Raw genomic sequence first — 13,939 nt, forward strand, 5'->3', positions numbered from 1 at the left:
TAATCCTTTTAAATTTCGTTCTTGCCAATGCTCTTGGAGCATTCTCAACTGGTTTCAATCTGGAAAAGTTTGAAAAGTTAGTGTTTTGTTTTATTTACAACGTTCATTCATTTAAAATTAATCCTAGTATTATTATTGGAAGATAAAGTATGTTTCAAATATTGTTGTGGTGTAAGTACTACGTTAACTTAATAGTTACAAAATTCGTTATCAGTGTTCCAATTTCAATATGGCGAGGGTTGTCATATGAGTCCCCAAACTGCTTGGTATATGAACCCCGAAAATTTGGCTGCTGATAAATAATAATAATAATAATAATAATAATAATAATAATAATAATAATAATAATAATAATAATAATAATAATAGATTATGCTCAGCTTAAGAGAAAAGGAACTGAAGAATAGAGAAAGAGATCATCAACAGTCTAAGAAAACTAAAAGAAAGCAGATAGAAAAAGGAAGCTTCTTGGTCCTTCCGATAAGGACTCATGTAAACGAGACAAAGGTTATGGAGAATCTGTCTTAGAAACACCAACAGGAGTGGAGAATCCTGGTAATGAAGCTATTTGTTTTGCAAGAGTCTTATTTCCGGTACGTAACCGAGGACAAAGTGTGAGAGCAACGTGTTATCTGCGAACAACGACTATGCTGGATTTGAGAAGGATGTTTACGTTTGTACCTTTTGCAAATGGATATGTCACAGGAAATCACATAAACCTTTGAAAATGGTTTCTTAGTAAGTTTTGCAGTTACTTATGCATTTTTAATGCCCCTTTTTCATTGGATTTATAATAACTTTTTCAATGGTCTTGCATCAATTAATGGTTATTCATTGTTTTTCACATATTTTTTTTCAGCTTTAGTAATGAATAAAACATTTTTATAAATAAATCTACTATTATACACTATTATTTTATGTTTATTAAGGTCTTTTATTACCAGCACAGAACTTTTGTCTACTAAATTACTTGCTTGAGTTTTAATCGGTTTTCATTTCGTTAAATTTGGGGAAAACTATATTTTCACAGTAATTTTCTGAAATAATGTTTAAAGTGTTCATAACATTTTGAACAGAGCACTTAAAACTCAATTTTTAAAATGTAAAAAACAAAAAAGGAACTCATAATACCACCTTTACCTCTGCATATAAATATCGGTAAAGTCATGAGGCGTCCATAAAAGAATGTATTTATTTATTTGAGATCTATTCATCTATTGATTAGGGAAAGGTTAAAATCTAATCAATCAAAAATAAGATAATTAATTCACAGACAATCATTCAATCATATATAAGGTCTACATATTGTCTCCTCGTAATTTTAATTTTTAGTTAACGATCAACGATATTAAAGGACTTATGCTTTAGTGAACATTTGAATGAAATAGTGAGACAAACTTCTTTTTGCTGAAATGTGCACTAAAATGTTAGAAAGAAGAGTTCCATAATATCGTAGATTATTAACCAAAAATTAAAAATCGCAAGGCAATCATGTGATCATTTAATTGAAAGAAATTAATTATTTTATGGATGCCTCACAACTTTATATTTCTAGTCATATGCGTATGCCCAACAATATTATAGAACTTGATAAATTACTTTTAGTCATGAAGCGTTAACTTACAAATAAAACTACGTTGATAAATATATTTAGGCTTTTATTAGAGTATTAATAGAAAGCCGTTTTTGCGTTGCATAACGTAATTCAATAAACTTTGTTGACTAACTGTGTTCAATAAGAAATCTAAGACATCTTTTATTTGCTTTCAATCATTTTTATGGCTGGAGAGAAGTATCGGTAGATTTAATATTGATAAGGATTAACAAGTGAAGAGAAACTGCCTTCATTTAGTTGCTTTCGTTGAAATGTTAGGCGTTCAGTAACAACGACTGATTGAGACGATAAAAGTTCGTTTTATCACAACACAAGGACACAGTTGATAGTGGATTATTTTTCAAATTAAAGAAGTGCTTGTTCTTTCGGACGGGAAGAGTAGTGTGTATGCAAAATCTTTGAAAACAAATATGTAACGATTATCTCGTGAATTATTTGGTAGCTATACTTCAATCAATTGGTAACTGGGAGAAATTAGAACAGGTGACTAGTTTTCGATACCTGAGTAGTATTATAAGTAATGATATGAAATGTGAACGTGAAATAAAAGCAAAGATAGGAATGGTGAAAGAAGCCTTTAGGAGGAAGAAAATACTATTTTGTGGGAACTTGAATAAAGAGTTAAGAAAAAGACTCATATTATGCTTCGTGTGGAGTATTGTGCTGTATAGGTCAGAAACATGGACATTACACAAAAATGATAAGAAACAACTGGAAGCTTTCGAAATGTGGGTATGGAGAAGAATGGAGTGAATTATCTGGGTCGAACGGAAAACGAATGAGAAGGGTATTAGAAATGGTAGGCGGGGGAAGAATTTTAGATATTATTAAGAAGAGGAAGAGAAACTGGTCGGGACGTTGGATGAGAAGGAACTGTAACATGAGTACAGCCCGGATTTATATGCAAAATGCATGTTTATAGTAACATGCAGAAACGTATGGAAATTTTTTTTCTTTCCGACGGACTTGTAAGGATTCGTTTGAGACGCATATGATAACGCATATAAGTGCATATTTTGAGTGAATTTCAATGTGCATGCATATTTCGTAAACTTTGCAGGATAATGCATATTTTCGAATTTTATTGCTGCATACTAGCATATTTCAGAGCATCACAAGAAAGTAGGTTATAGTTAAGCGAACTGAATCACTTTGTAAACGCAGATGTACAATAAAACGTTGTATAGAATAATAAATAGAGTAATATAATAAAGTTATATCCAAAATTAGCCCACCTGACTTGTCTTGCACGCGGTCTTCATCGTGTAGCAGAAACAATCAGATTGCCAATATCTGGAAGTGGGTGCGCTTGTATCAAATATAAAGAAAGTACTTGTGAAAGGTCCACCGCGCGTACATATCTTTCGCGAAGTTGCGAAAAATGTTTCGCTACCTCCGCAATTAGTTTAAACTCAATGGGGCACATGGATAGAAGCTATGTTGAATTATGGAGAAAACTTAAATCATCAAGTGAAGATAATTGTAAACTCACTAAATCCCGATGATGCACCCGCTATTTATTAGTTACAAAACTATACAAAACTATTTCTCTACAAGTGGCACTGAGAACAAAATTAAGTACATACACAACCACTTCTCGAGAATATCTGAAATTATCAGACAGTTGGAATGCCATAACAATGTTTTGCTTCATTTACCCTCCTTGTTGGGTGAATTAGCGAAGACTTTGTCCAGTGAAACTCACGGTGTTGCGAAAATACCGTCAGAAAAACTTTGCCAAATATTATGCAAAAATCCTGGATACAAAACAATCTGTGATATTGTAAATATGCTTAATGATGAAAACACGGAATTGAAAGAGGAACAACCACAGGAAGACATTTGGTGTTTTTCATATGCATCAGTGACTTCTGCTGATGTAGAAAGGAACTTTTCGATCTACAAAACGTTTCTCACTGATAAACGCAGAGGGTTTACAGAAAAAATCTAAGGATGACGTTAATAGTTCAAACAACAGAAGCCAATAAAATGAGATTTTTTTATATAAGAAATTGAAATTTTATTTTCTTACTGTATATTTCAATGCATATAAAATTTTTAATGCATATTTTTTATATTTTCCGTGCATATTTGAATGTATATCTTGGGGTTTGTTTGTGCATGGAAGTCCGGGCTCTAATCATGAGAGACGTGCTAGAGAGTATGGTGGCAGGAAAGAAAGCGAGGGGCGAGGAAGACTACAATTAATGGACGAGACGAAGATGTTAGCGGAAGGACGTCGAGCATGGAAGCATTTCAGTTGCAGCAAGTGACTTGCTAATAACAGCAGAATATCTAGTGATGATGATGATGATGATGATATCTCAATTGCAACTTTTCTCTAGGTAATTTTCCACTTCTTTCATGCCTCATTATTTGCTATCTTATCTCTTCTTTTCATAATATTCTTCAGTATACTCCTTTTCTCTCCTACCATTTCCAATACCTTTTACCCACATCCACCCATCTAATTTTCAACATTCTCCTGTAACACTACATTTTGCAGCTTCCATCTTCAATGGTTCCTCATTTCCTACATAGTATCCATGCCTCACATCCGTACAACGCCATACTTCATACACGTTTTCTTCACCCTTTTCTTCAGTTCTTTGTCTATATTTCCCTTAGCTGTTTTTCTTCGCCTGAGTATCCTCGATTTTACATCTTATTTGCACCTATTATCTATCTCTAGTTACTTTACTCCCTAAGCAACAGAATTGCTGTACCTCTTCCATTGATTTTCATTTTTGGATCGAAAGATCCAATATATTTCAGGCAAAAATTTTCTTGTACGCCTTATATCTGGAGAACCATATATAGTCAGTGGCGAAGCGTACTATGAGGCTCTGAGGCCGGGCCTACCCTGTCTTCTATCGTATATTTTCTTTATCTTTGATTTCTTATCAATACTTCAACGTTTATTCTCAGTAAAAAATAGTAGGTTGGAAACACTTGGAGACCCTTCCGTCTGAGCCTCACCAGCTAGCTAGGGCTAGACAGGCTTACAGCTACAGCTTACAGACGAAGCTATTATCGCTGGGATTGCACGCATTCTTGAGAAGGTGAAAAGGCTCGCCCCTGGGAGTTTAGTTTTAGCGTTGAAGGTATCTTTCAATGCTAATAAGTTATTAAATAATTTCCTTAACGTAGAGTAAGAAGTGTGTGTGTAGAATTATGTATTTCTATTAGTGATAACTTGTTTAGTTTAGGTATATACTTTTAGAAGTTATTCAAGTAGCTGTTTTTTTCCTACATGGGGCCTAGTCCATTATGGCTTGTAAAATATAAGTCTGACATATTAAACATATGTATAAATTTACCAAACGCTACCGTATAGGATAAAATAATAGTATTTTTGTGTAATTTTACTTGAGTTTTCCATTTCATAGAATCAGCAGGTATTTACGATTTTGTTTCGAGGAGCTTTGCTTGTTTCGGGAGAAGCTTTGCTAGCTTTATTCCTAGAAATGTGAAAATTCTGCAATATATATAAAACAATAAAAAATGCGATAAAATTTCGGTGACTGCTTAAGCCCTGAAGTCCCCCTTAAATATGCCACTCCATAGAATACAATATTAAATATATTGCGTTAATTCAAATGAAATTCCTTCTGAGCATTAACAGTTCTAGTGAAAGTGAAGTGATTATCACGTGATGCATTAATAAATGCAGTATTGCACTTACTTTAAAGTGAGAGATGCAAGTAACAAACGCTTATCCAAGAAATTTGACAGCTAACTGTAATATTTTCCATAAGTAGAAGCTTTGCTTTGTATATACTGAAACACAAACAAACAACAAGTTTGTGAGCAGACAACTAGTTTGTTTTTGAATGCTGAGCAAAACAATATATTCACATAAAAAACTACATGCGTGTTACAGTTTCGCCAACTAACATTTTGGCTTCATCAGACACTAGCCAAACTGTAAGAATGTACTTTCTTTTTCTCTCCCTCCATTTTCAAATATGCAGAAAATGAAAACAGCAACTGAGGAGAAAATTCCTCTCATCCCCTTGCAAATCCTAGACAGAAGAAAATATGAACTGCACCTCAAAATATTTGTCTACCATATTTGTGGGTTTACATTTCACGACTGTATATAGTGAAGCCAAACCCAAGCTATCACTTAACTCAGTATGATGGGCTTATTCCGTTAAAAAAAAAAAAAAAAACAAACGAAAACTCGATTTAGGGCCTATTCAAAAATTTTGTGGCCCCTAATCCAAAAATACATCAAAAGATGCAATATATTTCAATCAAACATTTTCTTGTACGCCTTCTATCTGGAGAACTACTTATGCTGTAGCCTAACCCAAACTATCACTTTATTCAGTATGATGTGCTTATTCCGTAGAAAAGATGAAAATATGATTTAGGGGGCGTTCAAAACATTTTGTGGCCCTCATCCAAAAACTAATTATTTGCCAAGATCGCAATCTTTTGATGCATTTTTTGGATCATTTCTAAATTTTTTGATCCATTTGTTTTTGGATCATTCCTAAAATTCTTGTTATGGTTGTTTCTCTTCTAGCCCATCTCTTTTTTTATTTTTATTTTATTTTATTTTATTTTTTTTTTTTTTTATCTTTTTGCTTATTTGACCTTCATGTTGAATTCTCTGTTGAGCACTTGTTGCATTCCACTTAGACTTGCCTCTATTTTTTTCTCACTGTCTACAAATAATCATGATTTTACCTGCACATCTAAGCGTGTGTATTTTTTTTTTTTTTTTTTTTGGCCATGAACACTTATTCCTAGGCTCAGAGTGTCCTTGATTTATTTTATTACAAACACGCTAGTAGACCTTGTAACATTAACGTCAATACTTACGTCCGCTCGTACGTTTGTTACTTCACACAACCCTTTTGAACGAAAGCAATTTATTTTATTTTATTTTATTTTATTTTTGCAATAGATAGTAAAAGAGATTATTTCGACCGACTTCGTTAATAAAGTCAATCCGTTAACACCGTCATGGGGTAACGGTGACTTTAAACATGGCTATCCATATCTATCTATTGAAAACAAAGGTGTATTTTGTGGAATACTAGAAGTTACACACCATACGCTAGATGACAGCAAACATCTAGAAGTTGACACCTACTGGACGAATTGAAACTTATAGAAATAGAAATAAATATAAGTTTCAAGTAATTCTCTTTACTTTCTTTTAGCAGAGTTCATTGCTTCTTCAATGTACAGATTAATCAAATTTGGTGTCAATAAGCATCCTTACCTGAATCCTTTCTGAATTGCCTTTTCTCCTCTCTTTCTTTCCACCTCAATTTTTACCTTCTGTTCTTTGTATAGGTTAAATATTATTCTTCGCTCCTTATATTTTATTCCTGATTCCTTCAGAATTTGGAAATTTTTGTTCCATTCCATATTATCAAACGCTTTCTTCAAATCGGCAAATACTATGTAGTTGTTTTTCCCATTTAGATTCTTTCTTCTATCATTTTTATTACTGCTTAGCGCGTTCCGGTTTTCTTTCTGAATCCAAACTGATCATCATCTTGTACTTCTTTTATTTTGGATTTCAATTTTCTATAAATTATTTTTGTCATGGGTTTCGAAGCATGCGTAAACAAATTAATCATTATATGATTCTTGCATTTCCGCATCTATTGTTTTTGGTAAGGCTGGATGCACTTCCCTTCTTCATAAATGTTGTTAATTAATCTATACAACCTGTCCTTAACTTCCTGTACAACATTTTGTATTATTTTTCCTGATATCCCATCTACATTCTACACATAAGGCTTTTCCATGTTTTAGATTTTATAATGCTTTGTCATACTCAGATCTGAGTATGAGATCTCCTCTCACCTTCTATTTCCTCTATGTTTTTCAGTTCATAATTACTCGTCGCTTACATAGAGCTTTTCTAAATATGCTTTCTACGTTTTCACTTTATCTCCAGCTTTAGTCGTGGGTCTTCCTTCATTATTTTTCAACACTAAAAAATAGTTTTGAATATTTGATAGCACAAAACATTTATCGACCTGTACTACGTTTTCCCAACATTTTAGTTGGTAGCAATATGCCTACTACTGAGAAAGATCGTACTTGGAGCAGGGGGTAATTTTTCGGGGAACGGTCAGAATGACAGGAGGACAAAATGGCAGGGGACATAATGGCAGGAATTAATGGCAGGAGGACAAAATGGCAGAGGACGAAATGGCAGGCGGACGAAATGGCAGGGGACAAAATGGCAGGCGGATGAAATGGCAGAGGACGAAATGGCAGGAGGACACAAAGGCAGAAAGTATAATTTGAATTCTCGGGTTTTAAACTATTTTGTTTCTTACTTGGTAAATGAAGATTTCAGCATAAATTTTCGATTTATTCATTATGTTCCAAATTCGAACTGCTAATAATATTTCAATTGTGAGAATTCTGATGTCGTAAGAATTAAGAGAGTGCCACCAAGATTTCCGCCCGAAGTTTGGAATTCTCATGAAGCAACTCTGTCTAACAATCCTCGCACAAATAACTTATGTGAGGGATGGAATCTTAAGTTTTTCCATTTGGTTGGACACAACCACCCAACGGTATGGAAACTCATACAAAGGCTACAGAAAGAAAATTCCACCGTTCATTCTACCATTTCCTAGCCCGAAAGAGAACAATACCCCGTCAAGAAAACTAAAAAGGTTTATGTTGATCTGCAGCATAGATTGAAGAACCTATGTGTGGATTATTAGACAAAAGATCTCTTGAGGAATTCTTGCGAGGAATTGCTCACAACCTGAAATTAACGACAATGTAAGTAGTTAGTCATTCTTATGACTGCAAATTGTTTTTGTAGTCTATTTTACGGTATATTTTATTATATAAAAATGAACGACGGTGTTAATAATTAGCAATTCTTTTCTTAAGACTGCAGAATGTTTTTATAGCATATTCTAGGATATGTGTTATAGGATGTTTACCACACTGTAACGATAGTCATTCTTACGACTGCAAAGTATATTTATAGTCTATATTACGATATATTTTGTTATATAAAATTAAAGCCGATGAAATTATTAGTCATTCGTACAACTGCAGAATGTTTTTAAATTTTTCTAGTATATGTGTTATAAGATGTTAACGACAAGGTATCAGGCTGGTAACCAGGCCAAAAATGTAGGGGGGGGCTAAAGTTAGAGGGGGCCCGATCCAACCATATTATAGTTCATCACTATCGTGAACATTTTAGGGGGGGCTGCAAAAATTTAGGGGAGCCCGGCCCCTAGAGCCCTCTGGATACGGGCCTGTCTGGTATGTAATTAGTTATTCATAAGACTGCAAAGTGTGTTTATAGTCTATATTATGATATATTTTGTTGTATAAAATTAAGGACTATGGTTTGGTCATTCTTACGAGCGCAAAGGGCTTTAACTGGTGCTGTCGAAATCACCAGTATCCTGAAGATGAAATTCGATGTTGGAAACCGCTTTTGCTGTTTCAGTTTTGAAAACCGCATGATTAAATTTGACATGATTATAACTTTCCGGAACAAACCCACAGAAAAATTGCCAAAAGTGAATATTTTAAATTTTTTAGGGGTCTAAACGGTGATGAAGAGATTCCCATGTTATTTAAACGGGCGTTTTCCTGGGATACAAAATCTTATCTTTTAGATAGTTGAAATAGAAAAAGACACCATAGAATTATGGGTTTAAGAGATGCGAGGCCGTAGACCGAGTAAAGACAGTGAGGGGGGGGGAAGGCGAAGCCCTCGGATGGGCAGATTCAGAAAATACGAAGAGCAAGTTCACGAAATTCATTGTTGATGCAAAGGTCAATAGATAAGAAACGTGAGGCCGTAGGCCGAGTAGATCTGGGAGTCTGGAGGCAGAGCCCCCAGCTAGCCAAAGGCTAGCTTTGTTAGACCCTACTGTGAGGTGCTAGGTAGCCAGAGCCGAAACTACTGTTTATCTAAGGACACCAACACAAATAAAAAAAAATAAATAATGAAGGAGAGTGGCTGGGAATATTTTAATTAACTGAAATATTTGCATAGAATGCAAATACAAAATTTAGTAAAGATTTATTCCCTCTTAGAGATAAGATTCTCTCCTGTAAGGGCCGCCACTCCCTTATGAAGTCGGTAGAGCAATATTATTTATGTTTTGTGGATCAGCAGATCTCAGGGCAATCTGCATAACAGCCATGCTCAAAGATGCTAAAATAGTGAGTTAGTTATATATTTCAAATAAGGTTAAAAAAAAAAAATTAATCTGACATTAAATTTTACAGGTAGCAGCCTGTATGTAATCTCACTATTTCATGACTGTTATTTGGTTCCTTGGGCAGAATTCTCTCTGAGCCCCATACAGAGAGGTGGTCAAACATACACAATCAAGGGGAAAATGCCTCCTTGAATCACACTCCTGAAAACAAACATATCATTAGCACAGGTACTCACCATACAGCAAATTGAATAGACAGTTGTTCTGGTAAGAGCTGGCAGTTTTATTTTCCACAACGGAATCAGGAACATAAAATAGGATGAATGTGTTGATATCCGAACTTCGATACACTAATAATTATCACCATTTCGTAGTGCACTACACACACACTTTTTAGAAAGATAGATATACTTGATAATTTTTTTTTTAAACACTATTTCATCATTATAAAAATAACAAAAAGGAGAAGGTAGGATGAACCTGAAGTTTTAAAAGGTCTGTCTGACCTTTCAAAAAGAAAGAAAAAATATATATATATATAGAGATATTTACAACATTCTTTTTATCTCCTCATAATTTTGAGTTTCTTGTCTCTAACAGTTTTTAGAGGAGAGAGGTATTCCACTGAAACATATTTCAAGATGTGTGTATATAAATACACAGATTGAAGATAAAAATAAACACAATTTAATATACTGGTTCACTGTTCCGCTATTTACTCGCTGTTCACTAGTTCTATGTTGTATGACACAGTGTCCTCCTAGATTCCCATTCCACTGAAATGTAAAATGTCCTGTAGGAGATACGGTAAGCTGGATTTCACACGTTCAATGAAGGAACTTTAGTAGCTCCTATAACCAAGCAAAATATAATTACTGAAACCTTGTACTAAATGTCCAAGGACAGGCACAGCTTAGAGACGTTACTGGCCTAGGTTTTATATCTCTAACTGAGATATCGTAAAGTATGTATTTCTTCCATGTTTGAAAAACTGGGTTTTCTCATATTAAAATTGGGAGGTGCGATGAGTTCCAAACTATGTGGTCTCTATTGAGCGTCCATAGCACTCAAAGAATGACCGAGTATAAACTGATGATTTCAAATTTATTCTTCCATTGTCACTATATGTAATAAGTACCACTGACGACAAACTGCAGATATGTGTAGGTCTTACACATTTTTGTAATATGATTATAGCTTCATATAAAACAAACTGAGTTCTACACACTCGCGTATTCAGTTGTTCACAGGACAAATCCAGGGGAGCCGGAAAACAAATTGCTCACACCTCGTCCCGGGTATCAAACACTCTGTCTGAGAAGTCAGGTGACTTCCTTCGAACCGAAAAACTATATGTTGTTGCTTCACGAATCTGACTTGAACTCCCTGTTCTCTCAGGAGAACGAGTATATGTTTCTGGTAAAAACAAGGAAACGAAGAAACTCGCTTCCTCAAGCAACCTTTGACAAAAGGTTCTCTGCCCTGAGGCGATTTGCGTGTGGTCCGACCTGCACAATGCACTTGTTCAGCTACCATCCGTAGCCAAATTCACCCTTTCTTGGCTGACACGTGTTGCCCCTTCACTGAGGAACGGCCAACACTGAACTTTTTGCTCGCAGCAGAAACTATGAAAAATTTTCGCACACTTTTGTTTTTCTTCACTTGTTACATACAAATAAAATTTAGAAACATATGATATTATACATCAAAATAAAGGTAAACATACAAAGAATACATATATATACAATTTATGAACTGTCATCTCTCTCAGAAGCAGCAGTACACCCAATTTCTGTGGCTGTCGTTCAAAACTGTCTGCTACTAATGCAGCCATGTTTGCCTGGAGAGAGATTGAAGGAAACATTTTTGTTAATTATTTATATTTCACAAATACAAGATCCAAGTATCTTGTTCGATAAGGGAAACACGCTGTTAAAATAAATCAGAATTTTGTGCGGTATTTCCAAGAACGTGTTTAGCTTAGTACGTAAATATTAATATTAAACACAGAAAATAAGTCAAATCAGAGTATACATTTTCAAATTGGTGTTGCATTTCGGGAACTAACTAAAAGGCTCGCCGGCCAGGTTACATGGTCTCTGGTGAGAAGGGGGGGAGGAAATGACGCTTGAACTCGGTGCATAGGAAATCACACCTATTGAAAACTAAAATTTCGCATGGAGAAGCGAAAAAGTTTATGGCTTTTGAAACAATACAAACGCTCTGTTTCAACACACTGTATCAAACTCAGTGTAGATTCACCAAGGAAGTTCGTGGGCTACTTCCTGTGTATAGATACTTATTTAGCTCCTATTCTGGTAATTTCTTTCCATGTTGAGTTGAGAGAGACCTCACATCTAGTAGTCTAGGCGACAGCAAGTCGGGAAAGAAAAAAAAACTTCTCTCAGCGCTAGCTCTCTTCCAAGCGTTCTGAAAACTCATGTATGATTTCTATATAATCTTCTCATTTCCCATTTTAATTAATCCTTCATCTATGCTTGTAATATCATTCCTTCCATCATCCCCTGTAAGCTATACATTATGCAACGACGCAGTAATTTATGCAATCCATTAATACACTATATAATGCTTATAAATGAAATAAACAACAATGAAATAAATACAATATAATACAATATTGTATTAATATTTACGTACTATGCTGGGTGTTTTACACTTCATTACTAATAATATCACATTATATGCATAGAATATGCTAATGTTAAGCAATTAATTATACCACAAAATCCATCATATTTACATATAAATATGCAAATGTGCCCCTCATCTGCATTTCGATATGCAGATGATGGAGAAGGACATCGGCCTTCTACAGTAATTTCCCCCCTATGATTCTAGGTGCTGTACTTTCTAGTACAGGACGTAGATCATACGGAGGGCACATTTTCGTTCCTGAAATATTATTTCACAAAACATCCAAGGTTAAAAAAAAATCAAAGTTAAACACACAGTAAACATAATAAATGAAAATCAATACGCAAAAGCTAAATACGAGAATTCAGTGTTCCCTGAGTTACATAAACATAAATGACATAAGTTCCCAATACATACACTTACACTAATACACTAGTTCACTGAAATATACACTAACACTAACACTATATACACATTTTGTCAAATCCGGTTACGTGATGCTTGGATGTGTGATCTGTGTCTTCTCTATTTACCAGTACCACTGTGATCCTTCTCTTCTCTAGAAACATATGGTTTCAGTAGAAAAGCATTTCTTGTCATCTTGACTTCTTTAGTCGCTGGATCCCCTAGTGTGTACATGTTACGACCAGTGGCGGCGACAATCTGCCATGGTCCCGAGTACAAGAGCAAGAGCTTCTTCGACACACCTGCTAGAGCATCCGACTTGGGAAATACTCTAGATAGCACAAGATCACCCACTTTGTACTCTACAGTACGGTGTGACTTGTCGAAGTTACGTTTTCGTGCAGCAGCATTCCTTTTGTGGTTCTTTCTTGCAATTTCTACATAGTACTGCACGTCATGGCGCTGATCAACTTCTGGGATTTCAAACAGCCTGGCTATGTCTCTAGACATAGACTGCCCAAAGTGACACTCAAAGGCTGACACGCCAGTGGTCAGGTGTTTGGCCGAATTTAAGCACTTCTCTATTTTCTCCAAGTATTTGGGCCACAATCTCTGGTTATCATGGCACAATTTACATAGTAAACGTACTGTCGCCTTGACAGCTACCTCTGCCATTTCACCTTGCGGATAATATGGCGTCGACGCTGATACCAAGATCTGCTAACTCTGTTTTCCAGCGGTTAGACTGGAAAGGTGACCCTCTGTCTGTCAAGACTAGTTCCACACTAGGGTTAACTTTCAGATACTCCTTCAGTTTCCTTATGGCAGTGGTAGTGTTTGCCTTTCTACATGCGTACAAGCCAATTAGCTTGGAAAATGCATCATAAAATACCAATATGTAATGGACTCCCCCCAATTCCCTTGGTTAGAGGCCCTAACCAGTCAGCGCAGACCAAATAGCCTGGCTTCTCAACTACTACAGGATTCAGTGGTCCCGGACGATAACATTGGGGAGGTTTGCTTTTTCTGGCATAATTCGCAGGAAGCGCAAAAAACGCCTCACACTTGCCCTCATCTTCGG

At 35.3% G+C, this 13,939-nt stretch overlaps 1 protein-coding gene across 2 annotated transcripts in view; it reads right to left on the reverse strand.

Annotated features, from left to right (window-relative positions):
• LOC145677526 (insulin-like peptide receptor) overlaps positions 1 to 13,939 on the reverse strand; it is a 495,629-nt gene that overhangs the window by 149,141 nt on the left and 332,549 nt on the right. The window lies entirely within an intron of this gene.

This window comes from Thermobia domestica, chromosome 2 (assembly GCF_964235325.1).
Source record: "Thermobia domestica chromosome 2, izTheDome1.hap1.1, whole genome shotgun sequence".
Taxonomy (NCBI): Eukaryota; Metazoa; Arthropoda; class Insecta; order Zygentoma; family Lepismatidae; genus Thermobia; species Thermobia domestica.